Consider the following 16,455-nt stretch of genomic DNA (forward strand, 5'->3'; position numbering starts at 1 on the left):
TGCAGGCAGGCCAGTCAAGCACATGCACTCTGTGTCTACGAAGCTATTGATGCCCCCGACCATACCGCTTTCACTGATAACCATCTTGATGCTTCTTTTTGTCTTTGTTGCAGAGAACTCAGTGTCCCTTTTTTTCAAGAAACAACCTAAACCGTGGACTCATCTGACCACAGAACACATTTCCAATGTCTTATGGTCCTTTTGAGATGAGGTCAGGCCCAGAGAACTCAGTAATGTTTCTATATTTCTGCAAAAAATTGATCTACTTCTTTTTTGTGTGTAATAGTTTCAGGTTGCATTTCTAGATGTTCCAAGCCAACACTTCCAACACGTCCAAAAAACATCCAGATTCCGTGAATCTTTTCACAATATTGTGTAAGGTAGATGGTAAACGAGATAAATTATTACAATCTTGCATTGATAAATGTTCTTTTTGAAGGTTTGGACACAGTAGTGAGCCACAACATTCACTGCTTGCTTTGGTGGATCCTCCTTTTATACCCGGTCATGATTCCCATCACCTGCTTATTATGGAATGTTTCATTTTATTTAATCTCCTTCGGGATCAATAAAGTATTCATCATCCATCTATCATCTGTCCGTCCATCCATCCATCCATCATCCATCTATCCATCATCCATCCATAATCCATCTATCATCCATCCATTCATCCATCATCCATCCATCCATCCATTCATCTGTCATCCATCCATCTGTCATCCATCATCCATCCATCCATCCATCATCCATCCATCATCCATTCATTCATTAGCTGTCAGTCTACCATCCATTCATCCATCATCCATCCATCCATCTATCATCCATCCATCTATCATCCATCCATCCATCCATCCATCCATCATCCAACCATCTATCCATCATCCATCCACCGTCCATCCACCTTCCATTCATCCATCCGTTTATCCATCCATCCATCTATTCAGCCATCATCCATCCATCCATCATCCATCCACCATCCGTCCGTCCATCCACCATTCATCCATCTATCCATCATCTATCCACCATCCATCCACCATCCATTCATCCACTATCCGTCTGGCCACCATCCATCCATCCATACATCATCCATCCATCTATCATCCATCCATCTATCATCCGTCCGTCCATCCGTCTGTCCATCCATCCATCATATCTTCAATATTCCATCAACTTATCACTATTACTTTGCCTCTGTCTCAACTTTTTTGAAGTGTGTTGCAGCCATTTCCAGAACTCGAGCTCATTTTCTTTGTGATTATTGAGGAGAGGGGGGCACCGCCGCTGCCCTGCCGGCTTCAAAGGGAGCTAAAATGAACCGAACCCCCCCGGCAGGACCAATATGTTCAGTCAATAACTTTCTTTTTAAATTCAGCTCCGGCTTTTAAGTGGTTTCGTAAAGGGGCTTTAGAAAGGGGGGGAAGGGGGGGGGGGGTCGGGGTGGTGGGTGCACTCCGGGCAATGTGCGCTGAGAAGTTTTCGGGTGTTGCATTATCCAAACTTTTTTTTCATCAGTGCATAATGTGGTTTTGTTATTTCCCTCGGGCTTTTCTCTTTCACTCTGTCAGTCTGTAGTTTTACCAGCAGAAAACAATAAATCATAAATATTATTACAGACTGTAAACAAGTCAGCTGAGACACACACACACACACACACACACACAGAAGGGTAATTAATGACGTTACTTCTTTTTAGCCTTTTTAACTATAAATTCTTCCTGACGCCGTTGACGTCATCTTCTGAAACATTTGGCAATTGATTTTATTGATATACAAATATAAATAAGGTTGCATATCCAGTGATGATAATGATAAACAGATAGTGTATCAGGTACAGCAGTGTTGTTGGGTTATAAACAATGCACAGCAATACAGAAACCTCACTGGTGCTCATGATGGGAGCAAAATTGCTTAGTGATCATATTGGGAACACTCACTCACTCTCTTTCTTAACCGCTTATGCAGTTAGGGTCACAGGGGTGGGGGGTGGGTGCTGGCGCCTATCCCAAATTTTCAATAGGCGCAAGGCACACAGTAACACCTTGGATGGGGTGCCAGTCCATCGCAAGGCAGACACACACACACACACCTACAGGGCAATTCAGTGTCTCCAATTAACCTGACTGCATGTTTTTGGACTGTGGGAGGAAACCGGAGCTCCCGGAGGAAACCCACACAGACACGGGGGGAACATGCAAACTCCACACAGAAAGGACCCAGACCGCCCCGCCCCGACGGTTGCGTCAGGAAGGCCTTCCGGCTTAAAAAGCTGTGGTGACCCCTAGAGTAGGAGTAGTAGTAGTAGTAGTAGTAGTAGTGGTAGTAGTAGGAGTAGGAGTAGTAGTAGTAGTAGTAGTGGTAGTAGTAGGAGTAGGAGTAGTAGTAGTAGTAGTAGTAGTAGTGGTAGTAGTAGGAGTAGGAGTAGTAGTAGTAGTAGTAGTAGTAGTTGTGGTAGTATAGTATAATATGAGCATATCACACCGATTCTACTTTCTCTTCACTGGCTTCCCATCTCTGTTAGGATTGAATACAAGGTCTCCCTCCTCACTCACCAGTGTATTTATGGATATGCTCCCACCTATTTGAAAGAACTGCTCACCACTCAAACCTCATTCCGATCCTTCCGCTCTACCAACTCAAATCGCCTTCTCCCCCCAAGAACCAAGCTCAGTACCATGGGTGATCGGGCCTTCTGTTCTGCTGCCCCTCGCCTTTGGAATGCCCTCCCTGAACATTTGAGGGCACCACAGACGATTGGGACTTTTAAGAAGAGACTCAAAACCTTTCTTTTTAGCAGAACCTATGAATAATTTTTAATTTATGTAGTGATTGCAGCTATTTTATTTATTTATTTATTTATTAATTATTTGTAGTGATGTATTTTATCTTGTGGCACTTTGAGATTTGTACACAAATGTAAAGTGCATTACAAATTAAATGTATTATTATTAGTAGTAGTAGTAGTAGGAGTAGGAGTAGTAGTAGTAGTAGTAGTAGTAGCAGTAGTAGTGGTGGTAGTAGTAGGAGTAGTAATAGTAGTAATAATAATAGTAGTAGTAATAGTAATAGTAGTAGTAGAAGTAGTAATATTAGTAGGAGTAGTAATAGTAGTAGGACTAGTAGTAATAGTATGAGTAGTAGTAGTAGGAGTAGTAGTAGGAGTAGTAGTAGTAATAGTAGTAGTAGTAGTAAAAGTATGAGTAGTAGGAGTAGTAGTAGTAATAGTAGTAATAGTAGTAGTAGTAGTAAAAGTATGAGTAGTAGGAGTAGGAGTAGTAATAGTAGTAATAATAATAATAGTAGTAATAGTAATAGTAGTATTAGTAGTAGGAGTAGTAGTATTAGTAGGAGTAGTAATAGTAGTAGGAGTAGTAGTAATAGTATGAGTAGGAGTAGTAGTAGGAGTAGTAGGAGTAATAGTAGTAATAGTAGTAGTAGTAAAAGTATGAGTAGTAGGAGTAGTAGTAGTAATAGTAGTAGTAGTAGTAGTAAAAGTATGAGTAGTAGGAGTAGGAGTAGTAATAGTAGTAATAATAATAGTAGTAGTAATAGTAATAGTAGTATAAGTAGTAGGAGTAGTAGTATTAGTAGGAGTAGTAGTAGTAGGAGTAGTAGTAGGAGTAGTAGTAGTAATAGTAGTAGTAGTAGTAAAAGTAATAGTAGTAGTAGTAGTAGTAGTACACTCGGGTGGCACAGTGGTCTATTACACTAACAACTGGTCGGGTGCATACACACATGATTGGCTATGTCAGGAGAATGGGGGGTGGATTTGCATCCAGGGTGTTTTTGCGTGGCGCCCAGTGTTCCAGCGTGGGAACCAGACCCTGCATGACCCTGACCAGGATAAATAATAAATAAAGCCGTTGATGAAAATTAAGTGAACTTGATACTTGGTTTTAGTGACTGGAATGGTGCCACATGTGGGTGAATTATTGCTCTGTGTCCAGTACAACCCTGACCAGGGTGGGTAAAAATAAGTCCCAGAACCACTTGGACCCTGATTAAGATAAAACATTTACTGAAGAGGATTAAAAAAGATATTATAAAACGGATAGTTCCGGTCTTAAAATCTGATTGGCTGAGCCCCGTTCGAAGCCGTTGTAAAATCCCCGATAAACGCAAACCTATGACCACCTCACATCATTCCATATTAATACGCCACTGAAAAGAAAAAGTGAATGTTATGTTCGCCCTCAAGTTGCCTAGCAACACTGTTAACAAACAGTGTAAATTTGGACTTTACATTTTATGGTTTTTGTAAGTGTTTTTGTAAATAAAAACATTTATAAATTGAACATTGTTGTATTTTATTATATTTTATGTTGACCGGCGTTTTATAAAAGCAATAAGCCACTCGAGACCGTGCGTTACTGCTATGATTTTATCACGGGGAAAGACGTTCCCGCTTCGCGTCGTGCCAAAACAACCTTCCCCGTGATAAAATCGCAGTAACGCACGGTCTCTCGTGGCTTATTGCTTTATTAAAATTTAATCATGAAAACAAAACAATAATAATGTGGTTTTACTTTATTTATACAGAATGAGAGTAAAAGCATTTAATGCGGCTACATGCAGGACAGTGCAGTTCAGTGAAGCCACTCGCTCTGTTTTGCTTTCTGCATCGCCAGCCTTGCAGTAAGCGCATGTGTCACCTCTTAATGTAAATACCATCCGATGCAATTACAAACTCAATCGAAATGACCCGTGCTTAGGAGGTGAAATTAAATTTGCCGTTCTGGACCAGATTGCAGCTGAACATGGCACCGCGGTCAAGGTGCCGCAGCAAACTTACTCAGCAAGAATTAATGGCAACAGGAGCGGAGAGTAAAAGAGGGAATCAAATCCTGGAAAAGAAAAAGTACAGGACGGCATTTTTCTTACGAGCGAAGCGCCGCCGGTGTTATTGAGTGAGCCGACGCATTAATGAGCGTCCCTGGCTGCCGATTCGCCTCGCTTCGGTATTTCATTAGGCAGCCCGGACCGTCCTTTCATCCACGATGGGAAGAGTTCGATGAACACGGCCTCCCAACGATGCCCAGCGTGGATAAATCAAGAGAAATCGATGCCACATTGAGCATCGCTGCTTCTGTTGTGCAAATGCAGCCAGACTGTTAAATAACAACATAAATTTCCATCTTGTGTTCTCGCCCTTGATACGCTGAGATACGGCGTTCACAGTGAGCCTGACGGTAATAAATGTGTGTTTTTGATAGGTACAGATAGGTTGCATGCATTAGGCTGCATGCATCTGCCATCTTAAGCTTGCAAAAAAAAAAAAGTACACTTATTTAAACAGAACAGGTTTTGTTTTTGGTTTGTGGATGCCCCTCCTAATGTGGCGTGGTCAGCATACCTGACTGGGCATGTCTTTTATGCCGGATGCCCTTCCTGTCACAACCCTCCTTATTTTTATCTAGGCTTGTGACCAGCACTGAGAACACACCGACAAGTGCACCAATTGCTAGGCTGTTCGCCCATCCCACTGAGTTTAAAAACTCATCTTCTGAGGATTGCTCTTCCAAGTTTGTAGTTACTTATTTTAACTGTGTATTCTTTTTATACTCGGTCTCTTAATCGTTAAGTTTCTTTTTTCTTTCCCTTTCTTGTTTTCTTTGATTTGCTTTGCTGTTTTGTGTTGTTTTTATTGTTATCTATATTTACTGTACATCATCGGTTGGCAATTTGTTTTAATTGTACTTTGAATTGTACAGTGTCCTTGGGTGTCCTGAAAGGTGCTTATAAATTAAATTCTATTATTATTATTATTATTATTATTATTATTATTATTATTATTAAGGCTCAACCAATCGTATCTGTGTAGATGCCCAACCGGTCGGTAGCAGGAGCAGGCTAGCATATTTTTACCTCTGTGCCACTCAAATGACCAACCAAACTCATTGTTAATATGAGTGTAAAATCAGTAACGTAATGAATTAAATATCAATATATATATATATATATATATATATATATATATATATATACTGTATATATATATATATATATATATATATATATATATATATATATATACGGTATATACTGTATATATATACAGTGTATCACAAAAGTGAGTACACCCCTCACATTTCTGCAAATATTTTATTATATCTTTTCATGGGACAACACTATAGAAATAAAACTTGGATATAACTTAGAGTAGTCAGTGTACAGACTGTATAGCAGTGTAGATTTACTGTCTTCTGAAAATAACTCAACACACAGCCATTAATGTCTAAATAGCTGCAACATAAGTGAGTACACCCCACAGTGAACATGTCCAAATTGTGCCCAAAGTGTCAATATTTTGTGTGACCACCATTATTATCCAGCACTGCCTTAACCCTCCTGGGCATGGAATTCACCAGAGCTGCACAGGTTGCTACTGGAATCCTCTTCCACTCCTCCATGATGACATCACGGAGCTGGTGGATGTTAGACACCTTGAACTCCTCCACCTTCCACTTGAGGATGCGCCACAGGTGCTCAATTGGGTTTAGTCCATCACCTTTACCTTCAGCTTCCTCAGCAAGGCAGTTGTCATCTTGGAGGTTGTGTTTGGGGTCGTTATCCTGTTGGAAAACTGCCATGAGGCCCAGATTTCGAAGGGAGGGGATCATGCTCTGTTTCAGAATGTCACAGTACATGTTGGAATTCATGTTTCCCTCAATGAACTGCAGCTCCCCAGTGCCAGCAACACTCATGCAGCCCAAGACCATGATGCTACCACCACCATGCTTGACTGTAGGCAAGATACAGTTGTCTTGGTACATCTCACCAGGGCGCCGCCACACATGCTGGACACCATCTGAGCCAAACAAGTTTATCTTGGTCTCGTCAGACCACAGGGTACTCCAGTAATCCATGTTCTTGGACTGCTTGTCTTCAGCAAACTGTTTGCGGGCTTTCTTGTGCGTCAGCTTCCTTCTGGGATGACGACCATGCAGACCGAGTTGATGCAGTGTGCGGCGTATGGTCTGAGCACTGACAGGCTGACCTCCCACGTCTTCAACCTCTGCAGCAATGCTGGCAGCACTCATGTGTCTATTTTTTAAAGCCAACCTCTGGATATGACGCCGAACACGTGGACTCAACTTATTTGGTCGACCCTGGCGAAGCCTGTTCCGAGTGGAACCTGTCCTGGAAAACCGCTGTATGACCTTGGCCACCATGCTGTAGCTCAGTTTCAGGGTGTTAGCAATCTTCTTATAGCCCAGGCCATCTTTGTGGAGAGCAACAATTCTATTTCTCACATCCTCAGAGAGTTCTTTGCCATGAGGTGCCATGTTGAATGTCCAGTGGCCAGTATGAGAGAATTGTACCCAAAACACCAAATTTAACAGCCCTGCTCCCCATTTACACCTGGGACCTTGACACATGACACCAGGGAGGGACAACGACACATTTGGGCACAATTTGGACATGTTCACTGTGGGGTGTACTCACTTATGTTGCCAGCTATTTAGACATTAATGGCTGTGTGTTGAGTTATTTTCAGAAGACAGTAAATCTACACTGCTATACAAGCTGTACACTGACTACTCTAAGTTATATCCAAGTCTCATTTCTATAGTGTTGTCCCATGAAAAGATATAATGAAATATTTGCAGAAATGTGAGGGGTGTACTCACTTTTGTGATACACTGTATATATATAATTGATAGATGATAGATAGATAGATAGATGGATGGATGGATAGATAGATGATAGATAGATAGATAGATAGATAGATAGATAGATAGATAGATAGATAGATAGATAGATAGATAGATAGATAGATAGATAGATAGATAGATAGATAGATAGATAGATAGATAGATAGATAGATAGATAGAGTAGGGATGCTGGAGGTGATGCCCTTGTAACCCCTACAGTTACGACCTCTGCTGGCTGGTTGATGCTACTGTACAGAGACGGGGGATAATGGAGATCTGTGCCTGACTCTCCATGCACGATACAGATCTCCATGGGAAGCTGTCTAGAAAAAAGGTCAATGTCATTTTATTATTTATTTATTTAATTTAAAGCATCTTTAGCTCCATTAGCTCCTGGCCCAGCACATCCACACAACGATTCAGCTATGAAATTCTATTTTATCTTTTCTGTTTTACACTTTCCAGCTGAAGAGCAGAAAATGACTTTTCACTTAATGGTTCTGTTGAAAATGGTTCAGGTGGCGACATTTTATTCCCATTTCATTAATTTTTGTGAGAAATGTCACCTATATGCTTCATGATGTTCCATCAGAACCTCGTCTCTGTAATTTTATCAGAATTCAAACCAGTGAAGTTTTTATTGCAGAGTCACAAACGGGGACACAAGTAGCTGTTATTAAATATTGAAAAAATATATAAAATATATAAAAATAAATAAATAAGACTTTTTTGTCCATAAAATTGCTCCACATATTGTGTCAGACATACGGTTTGTTCTTAGACGCCCCCTTAAAATAAAAATAAATAAATTAAAGGCCACGTTGTATGATGAAAATGAACAACACGCTGGAGTTTAGGTAAACGTTCTGATCATTTTATATCTCAGTGCAAATTCTTTCAGTAAAACTGATTGTACCTGTGGGCAGTACGGTGGCTCGGTGGGTAGCACTGTCGCCTCACTCCTGTGTTCGATCCCCAGGTGGGGCGGTCCGGGTCCTTTCTGTGTGGAGTTTGCATGTTCTCCCTGTGTCTGTGTGGGTTTCCTCCAGGAGCTCCGGTTTCCTCCTACAGTACAAAAACATGCAGTCGGGTTAATTGGAGACACTGAATTGCCCTATAGGTGAATGTGTGTGTGTGTGTATGTGAGTGTGTGTGCGCCCTGCGATAGACTGGCGCACCGTCCAGGGTGTTACTGTGTGCCTTGCACCCATTGAAAAGCTGGGATAGGCTCCAGCCACCAGCCCACCACCCATTTCCCCAGCCCGTACTAACGCATTCTTATAGACGTGCCATGAACGTAGCTGTGCCAGCACGCCTCCTACAGCACCCACAGCCTGTCAGGTTTCAATTAAGCAGTGAGGTCAATCTTATCAGCTTTTTGATTTATTTTAATAAATTATACAATGTGCATGTTTTATATTATTTATTGATTTATTTAATCAATAGTTGAACCTGGGTTCAGTTTCTCCCACCTACTAATCACATGACAGTAGTTGGATTGGCTGCTCTAATTGGCCCCTTGTTATGAGTGAATGGGTTTGTGCTTTGCTCTATTCATCTGTCTGTCTGTCTATCTATCTATCTGTCCATCTACTTGCCTGTCTGTCTGTAAGTATCTGTCCATCTACCTGTCTGTCTGTCTATCTATCTACCTACCTGTTTGTCTATCTGTCTATCTGTCCATCTATCTATTCACCTACCTGTCTGTCTATCTATCTATCTATCTATCTATCTATCTATCTATCTATCTATCTATCTATCTATCTATCTATCTATCTACTCATCTATCTATCTATCTATCTATCTATCTATCTATCTATCTATCTATCTATCTATCTATCTATCTACTCATCTATCTATCTATCTATCTATCTATCTATCTATCTCCCTGTTTGTCTGTCTGTAAGTCTGCATGTAAGTCTGTCTATCTGTCTACCTACCTGTTTGTCTGTCTGTCTGTCTATTCATCTATCTATCTGTCTGCCTGTCTGTCTATCTATCTATCTATCTATCTATCTATCTATCTATCTATCTATCTATCTATCTATCTATCCACCTGTCTGTCTGTCTATCTATCTATCATCCTGATCGTCTGTCTGTCTGTCTGTCTGTCTATCTATCTATCTACCTGTCTGTATGTCTGTATGTTTTAAGGTGCTAACCCAGCACCATCTAGCTCAGTATTTGAATCTACGCGCTGCTATTAGCTGGTGTCTACACTGACGTGATTGGCTGTGACTGAGGGCGTGTCCAAAGCCCTGTGATAGATCAGTGTATTTCTACATTGAGCTCAGCCTTTCCCAGTGGAACTGGACCCACTGCAATCCTGACCAGTATACAGTGACAGATTCAGGTGCTCGATTAAACTCTATAAGATGCATTTGTGCTTTTTAATCATTTATTCATGTTCACAGACTGCTTCATCCTGATCAGGACTGCAGTGGGCCCAAAGCTACAGTCACACATTCAATCACTGCTTGGACCTGCATGTTTTTTAAAGGTGTGGGAAACCAAAATATGCAAGAGAAACTCACTCGAGCTGTAGAGAACATGAACCGAGGACTGAACCCTGGTCCCCGGGGCCCGTGGTGCTATGCAGGACCCACTGTGCCAGCTACTCAACATTGTAATATGTGTGTAATGACGTTCTCACGTAGCTTAGGTACGGTTTCATTATTATAATTATGATTATTTTCTCTTTCTGTTATGCTATCGGCCTCGTACAGGACTAATGTTTTAGCTGCTGATGCCCTTTTGGTGAAAATGTCAACAGAAGACCTTACGAGCGGGTCGGTAATTAACCTCGCCCTTCTATTGTCGTGTCTGAATGGATTTAAATGTTTATTTTAATGGCACGGTGAAATTAGCAATATTAGCCAGATAGAATAGCAAAAAAAAAGTCTCTGCGGTGCCCAGGATGGATATTTTCATACCACTTGCATGTCTGAGTTCTCTGAGCCCATTTGGTCAGCTCATTGCACTCACTTTGTTTGCGGCCATTGGTCCGTGCAGCCTTGGTAATTGCCTGCACTTTGCATAGGGAAATTCAGACAGGAGCGCTCTCGTTCCCTTCTCAAGCCAACTGCGGTTGTGGTATTGTCAGTTAAATGAAACATACAGTATAGAGCACAAGCGGAGGGGCAATAAACCGAGACTGTTCAGCCGAGCAGTCAAAACTCACAACCAAGGCTCGCTTAAACCCCCACAAACCCATCAAGTCTTTATAATAACTCCATAATCCATGAGTCCTCATTCATAGGAACTCAGACCGTGACTTACTGTGTAAACCAAATGACTTGGTACAGAAAGTAACAAAAACAAACCCTAACGCCACATCCCGGTCTAATCCTGTTCCTGACCGTGTGTTCCAGGCTCTCCGCCCCACTGCGTTCCTAACCACACTCCCGGTCTCTTAGATCACGTCCTCATTTACCTGCGCTGTATTTATAGTCGCCGGTGTAAGTCAGCGAACGGGTTAAACGGCATATCATCCCAGTATGATTTAGGTTCCTACACTGACATGTGACTGTAACTGTAGGTTAAAAATTAAATAATGAATTAATAAAGGTCACAAAGACACCCGAGGAACACCTATATAGCCAAATGTATATATATATATTAATAATAATTATAATAATGGTAATTATAATAATAATAATATAGAATTATAAGCTTTACTCAGAAATGATGGAATAAAATAATTAAATAAACAATAAAATGCTAACAATATTAAAATAATAATAATAATAATAATAATAATAATAATAATAATAATAATAATAAAAATAATAATAATAATAATAATAATAATAATAATAATAAATAAATAAATAAATAAAACAGACACAGGGTAAACAGACACTGTTCAGCTATGTAGGTTAAGCCCTTCAACATTCCCTTACTTCACTTCAAACACCCATTTAAGCCCAAAAATCCAAATTGACCGAGACAGATTACATGTTCACAGTCTCAGTGTAATCCACAGATCCTCTTCATATACAGAATGAGTGAGAAATTCAATCTCATTAGTTCTCGCTCACACAAAACCCAGTGCTTATACTGCGCGTCTAATAATGTAACCAGTAAAGAACATTTAGTGGATTTTATACAAATGATGTGGCAGTTAAAGTGACGACCACTAACGTCTCTTCTATTCCAGTCTCATCCGGTTCCTGACCTGGGTTTCCAGTGTTCTGCTTCACTGGTTTACTGACCACTAAGTCGCCACCTGATTTAGTTACCCTCGTCCTCTGCTGCTATTTGAGTTGTCTGTTTAATACAGACAGATCATATTTAAGACCTTGACTGTTTCTGTTTGCCTTTCCCTGCCTTTTCTTACCTTACCTTTCCTTCCCTTCTTTTTATATTATTTGCCTTTCCTTTCCTTGTCTTCTCTTTCCTTTTCTTGCCTTGCCTTTCCTTGCTTTGTCTTTCCTTCCCTTGCCTTTTCCTGCCGTCCCTTGCCTTCCCTTTCCTTCTCTTCCCTTCTATTTACTTTTCTTGCCTTTCCTTGCTTTGTTTTCCCTTTCCTTTCCTTGCCTTTTCTTTCCTTACCGTCTCTTCTCTTTTTTTCCCTTCCCTTACCTTCTCTTCTCTTGTCTTTCCTTCCCTTGCCTTGTTTGCCTTTCCTTTTCTTTTCATGTCTTTCCTTTTCAGACCAGACCAGAAAACTGGAAGCTGTAACGTGGACTCATCAGACCACAGCACACGTTTTCACTTCCATCTTCCATGAATCTGAGGCAACATTCCAAACCACATACTAACACAAGTGTGCACTAATTTTACCCTGACATTATTCATTATGGTATTATGTGGTTTGAAACACAGCCAGACTTTGGATGGACGATGAGACAGAACCGCTTTTAAAGGTAATAAATGACTATAAAGTAGCTGAAGCTACAAGATGTCATTTACAGTTACGTTGTTGGGCTGTGTTGACTCCATGTACCTCAGTTTAAATGTCTGAATATGTTTTCAATGAGCTCTTGGTGTGAAAGCCTGTGTGAGGAAAGAAAATAAATCACATTTTGCAGGATTATGAATGGTCGAGGCCTCCCGGCTAATTGGACTTTTCTTAGTCAATGACGGCAGGACAGAAAATGGCCGAGGACGTATCTGATCTCCAATCCTCGCCGACACAAACACGGGCTTTAAAAAATCTATATCATCATTACTGAGCTGTCCGACCTGCAGCACATCATCAGACGATGCTTTCACTTACGCTCTCTAATAATGCTTTCTTATAAACATCAGACAGATCGGTTATTAGATCACAGTGCGGTTTTAATAACATTAAAACCACCTCCCTGTTTCTACACTCACTGTCCATTTTATCAGCTCCACTTACCATATAGAAGCACTTTGAAGTTCTACAATTACTGACTGTAGTCCATCTGTTTCTCTGCATGCTTTGTTAGCCCCCTTTCATGCTTATCTTCAATGGTCAGGACCCCCACAGGACCACCACAGAGCAGGTATTATTTAGGTGGTGGATGATTCTCAGCACTGCAGTGACACTGACATGGTGGTGGTGTGTTAGTGTGTGTTGTGCTGGTATGAGCGGATCAGACACAGCAGCGCTGCTGGAGTTTTTAAACACCGTGTCCACTCACTGTCCCCTCTATTAGACACTCCTACCTAGTTGGTCCACCTTGTAGATGTAAAGTCAGAGACGGTCGCTCATCATTGCTGCTGTTTGAATCGATCATCTTCTAGACCTTCATCAGTGGTCACAGGACGCTGCCTGCCCACGGGGCGCTGTTGGCTGGATATTTTTGGTTGGTGGACTATTCTCAGTCCAGCAGTTACAGTGAGGTGTTTAAAAACTCCAGCAGCGCTGCTGTGTCTGATCCACTCATACCAGCACAACACACACCAACACACCACCACCATGTCAGTGTCACTGCAGTGCTGAGAATGATCCACCACCCAAATAATACCTGCTCTGTGGGGGGTCCTGTGGGGGTTCTGACCATTGAAGAACAGGGTGAAAGGGGGCTAACAAAGCATGCAGAGAAACAGATGGACTACAGTCAGTAATTGTAGAACTACAAAGTGCTCCTATATGGTAAGTGGAGCTGATAAAATGGACAGTGAGTCGATTAGCAGGAAAATTCACATGACGATGTGACGTGATACATCATTACAAAGGTGATTAATCACGTTGGTTATTGGCCTTTTAGAGATAATTATCTCTGATAATACTCACACTAACGTGGGCAGCAGACGAGAACTAATTTAACGTGGACGCGTAACGTAAACAGAGCTTTAAACGCTGATTTATTACCCAGCGTGAGAGAGAGAAATGACATCGATCCACGTCAGGTCAACCAGACGTACCGTCTTCACCCGCCAACAACGCCACCACTGTACGCTGGAGGACGGTTAGCGTGATGTGTCATGTGATTGTGTCATGTGCTTTATCAGCCTCCCCACCTCAAGCCGAGAAGGCGATTTTATCTTTTATCTGCTCAACTTCATTTCATTTATTAATAAACATCCATTCCTGCATTTCAGGCCTGCAAGACATTAAAAAAAAAGTTGGGACGGTGTAATGTTGCCGTTCCTTTTCACCACTTAAAAGACGCTTTGGCACCAAGGAGTCCAAGTGATTTAGTGTTTCAGCTTTTATTTTGTTTCGTTCTTCTTGCAAACACGTCTTAAGATGTGCAGCAGTACGGGGGGTCGTCGTCGTTTCAAACTTCTCCACACGTTCTCTATTGGGGACAGGTCAGGACTGCAGGAAGGCCAGTCCAGTACCCGTATCCTCTTCTTCCGCAGCCATGCCTGTGTAATGCAGCAGGTGGTTTTGCATGAACGTCCCTGGAAAAGACGATGTGTTGAAGGCAGCACATGTTGCTCTAAAATCTTAATGTACTTTTCTGCATTAATGCTGCATCACAGAGTGTAAATAACCTTTACCAAGGGCACTGACACACCCCAATACCATAACAGACCCTGGTACTGACACACCCCCATACCATGACAGACCCTGGTACTGACACACCCCCATACCATGACAGACCCGGGTACTGACACCCCCCCATACCATGACAGACCCTGGTACTGACACACCCCCATACCATGACAGACCCTGGTACTGACACACCCCCATACCATAACAGAACCTGGTACTGACACAGCGCTATACCATGACAGACCCTGGTACTGACACGCCCCAATACCATAACAGACCCTGGTACTGACACAGCGCTATACCATGACAGACCCTGGCACTAACACACCCCCATACCATGACAGACCCTGGTACTGACACACCCCCATACCATGACAGACCCTGGTACTGACACAGCGCTATACCATGACAGACCCTGGTACTGACACACCCCCATACCATAACAGAACCTGGTACTGACACAGCGCTATACCATGACAGACCCTGGTACTGACACGCCCCAATACCATAACAGACCCTGGTACTGACACAGCGCTATACCATGACAGACCCTGGCACTAACACACCCCCATACCATGACAGACCCTGGTACTGACACACCCCCATACCATGACAGACCCTGGCACTAACACAGCGCTATACCATGACAGACCCTGGCACTAACACAGCACTATACCATGACAGACCCTGGCACTAACACACCCCCATACCATGACAGACCCTGGTACTGACACACCCCCATACCATGACAGACCCTGGTACTGACACACCCCCATACCATGACAGACCCTGGTACTGACACACCCCCATACCATGACAGACCCTGGTACTGACACACCCCCATACCATGACAGACCCGGGTACTGACACACCCCCATACCATGACAGACCCTGGTACTGACACACCCCCATACCATGACAGACCCTGGTACTGACACACCCCCATACCATGACAGACCCGGGTACTGACACACCCCCATACCATGACAGACCCTGGTACTGACACACCCCCATACCATGACAGACCCTGGTACTGACACAGCGCTATACCATGACAGACCCTGGCACTAACACAGCGCTATACCATGACAGACCCTGGTACTGACACACCCCCATACCATGACAGACCCTGGTACTGACACACCCCCATACCATGACAGACCCGGGTACTGACACACCCCCATACCATGACAGACCCTGGTATTGACACAGCGCTATACCATGACAGACCCTGGTACTGACACACCCCCATACCATGACAGACCCTGGTACTGACACACCCCCATACCATGACAGACCCTGGCACTAACACAGCGCTATACCATGACAGACCCTGGCACTAACACACCCCCATACCATGACAGACCCTGGTACTGACACACCCCCATACCATGACAGACCCGGGTACTGACACACCCCATACCATGACAGACCCTGGTACTGACACACCCCCATACCATGACAGACCTGGGTACTGACACCCCCCCATACCATGACAGACCCTGGTACTGACATACCCCCATACCATGACAGACCCGGGTACTGACACACCCCCATACCATGACAGACCCTGGTACTGACACACCCGCATACCATGACAGACCCTGGTACTGACACACCCCATACCATGACAGACCCTTGTACTGACACACCCCCATACCATGACAGACCCTGGTACTGACATACCCCCATACCATGACAGACCCGGGTACTGACACCCCCCCATACCATGACAGACCCTGGTACTGACACACCCCCATACCATGACAGACCCTGGTACTGACACACCCCCATACCATGACAGACCCTGGCACTAACACAGCGCTATACCATGACAGACCCTGGCACTAACACAGCACTATACCATGACAGACCCTGGCACTAACA

Source organism: Trichomycterus rosablanca, chromosome 11 (assembly GCF_030014385.1).
Source record: "Trichomycterus rosablanca isolate fTriRos1 chromosome 11, fTriRos1.hap1, whole genome shotgun sequence".
NCBI classification, from domain to species: domain Eukaryota; kingdom Metazoa; phylum Chordata; class Actinopteri; order Siluriformes; family Trichomycteridae; genus Trichomycterus; species Trichomycterus rosablanca.